Source organism: Alligator sinensis, unplaced genomic scaffold, assembly GCF_000455745.1.
Source record: "Alligator sinensis unplaced genomic scaffold, ASM45574v1 scaffold54_1, whole genome shotgun sequence".
Lineage (NCBI taxonomy): Eukaryota > Metazoa > Chordata > Crocodylia > Alligatoridae > Alligator > Alligator sinensis.
The window spans coordinates 2,701,374-2,703,598 of record NW_005841962.1 but is presented as its reverse complement, the minus strand read 5'-3'; the positions used below and the strand labels follow the sequence as shown (position 1 = coordinate 2,703,598).

Below are 2,225 nucleotides of genomic sequence, written 5' to 3'. Positions count from 1 at the left end.
CTGCTGAAACAAAACTTCCATTGACATCTGTAGAGAATATAGAATTAGGTTTGTGCACTCTTTTGTATTAATTTTTCCTACTATAAATGCAAACTAGTACATTGCAAATGCAAATCTTTGTTCACACAGGACACAGTTATACAAAGGATGATGGATCAGGCTGTGCCTAGTTCATGTCCCAAACGTACGTCTATTGAAGCACACGGCACAGCTCTCATTATGTTCCTTAGGCATGAGAATGAGCCTTCCATTTTTAAAGAGGTACATAAAAATAAACCAAATATGTTGCTTTTGCCATGTTAACATGACAGTAGAAGCCATAGGGTAGATAAAGAAATATTCCAGTCAGCTAGGGCCTCTTCCTAGGTCAGGGGTGGGCAAAATGTGGCCCACCAGGCCGTTCTATCCAGCCTGTGGGGCCCCTAAAAAATTTAGAGAATATTAATCTGCCCTGGCTGCCTGTCATGTGGCCCTCAATGGCTTGCCAAATCTCAGTAAGCAGCCCTCCACCCAAAATAATTGCTCACTCCTGTCCTAGAAGATGTGACCAAGTTAATGGAGTAGGACCATATCCACTTTGTGCCCAAGTAGAGTGACATCTGAATTTAAGAACTGTGGGATTCACTGTAGCTGATGCGACTGAGAACAATGCTGCATCTTTTCAGGAATGGATCTGCACTGACAACTCAGAGACCAAAGATGCCTTGGTGACTCCTGTGTTGGCCTGAGATACGGCAGGAACCAAACAACAACCAGTCCTTCCACACAGCAACCGCTGTGCAGTCTCATTGTAATGTGCTTATTAGTATAATATCTGCTGTTGAATTCATGTGCACACACCCACTCACATGTGTTCTTATGTTTGTGCCACAATACAGATCCATAGAGTTCTCCTGTATGTATATTGTTTGCCCCACATAAAACGTCTTTTCTGACTTTTGAGAATTTAAATGGCTTTGGCCAAGTAGCAAGGATCATTTTGAACCGAGGAAAAAAGGAGATGCTTGCAACTCAGGCCAAGTAGACAGTCAAAGAGCCCGAGTGTAAACCAATTCAATCTTTGCTGGCTGGTTCAATCTATACAGCTTAAACTAATAAGCAAGTGAACACACACTCACTAGAGCATGCCTCCCTGCTGTGGTGGAACAGACTATTTGAATCTGGAGGGGGAATCAGAGACAAAAGTTTAAAACTGATTTAACCTAAGTCAGTTAAACTTGGATGGATGTGGTATCAGACTTACCTTGAACTGGTTTTGGCCATTTTGAAAGCAGTTTCTCTACACTGAACTTCTGTTGCATTATAGTTTTGAACAGTTTCTCATTACTTATACTGGTTTATGTGAAATTTCTGTCCCTAGCTTCAGAATCGGGGGGAGACTATCATTTGAAGGGTCAATGCCAGATATAGAATGGTGACAGAAATTGAGAGCTCACTCTGCCAGCTAAAGAATAAAGTGAGAGTAGGGGTTCAGGAAGGTTTGAACCAACTCCCTTAAACTCTGGCACCCCTGGCCCAGGCAAGGCTGCACACAACTAACTCAACCCCATAGTGTCCCTGGCCTAGGCAAGGCTGCTTTCACTTTGTGCCAGCCTCTGGCCCTTTAACTGGGCTCAACCTCCTGAGCCCTTAACTTTTCAAGTCAGCAGGGGTAGAGCACAATACCCACCTGCAAGGTGGCCTGTACCACTCCAGCTCCTAGCCAGACTGCACCCCACACCTCTAGGTTTTCAGGACACCCATTGTAATTCTCAATGGGTAGTCAATACAAGCCTCTGAAGTCCAGGATTGTCCCAGCTAAACTGAGACTATTTATACAATCACCCTACCAATAAATCCCTTCTGGGCCTCCTACCCTTTAGCCACTGGCTCTCTTACAGCTCCTCAAGCACAAGTACCTGGGCTTCAAGCCAGCAGAAGCTCCACTTGCAGAAAAAAGCTAGGGCCAAACTAAGCCCCTCTAACTCAGGAGCCAAGATTTTAATGAGCTAGGGCTCCCACCTCTCTGATCACATGGCTCAACCCTCAGCTTGCTCTCAGGTGTTGCACCTTAATCCCTGAGCTATGTCCATTGTCTTCTCCCCTGCTGCTCTTTAACCCCATGTTTCCCTGGCCACATGTTCTTTTGCAGCTAGCCTTTGCACAGTTACCAGCCTAACTGTAGCCCTTTGGTGCTGGTTCCCTGCCTTTTAAGTAGCAGGAATAAGGGGTCCCTGCTACACCCG

At 45.3% G+C, this 2,225-nt stretch overlaps 1 protein-coding gene across 1 annotated transcript in view; it reads right to left on the bottom strand.

Annotated features, from left to right (window-relative positions):
• Positions 1-1,941, bottom strand: part of CDCP1 (CUB domain containing protein 1) — a 57,283-nt gene extending 55,342 nt beyond the window's left edge. Inside the window, exon 1 of the mRNA XM_025200295.1 lies at positions 1,899-1,941. The gene's annotated coding sequence lies outside the window, so the exon portion shown is untranslated. The remainder of the gene's footprint in view (positions 1-1,898) is intronic.
• Between the last annotated feature and the right edge of the window lie 284 nt (positions 1,942-2,225).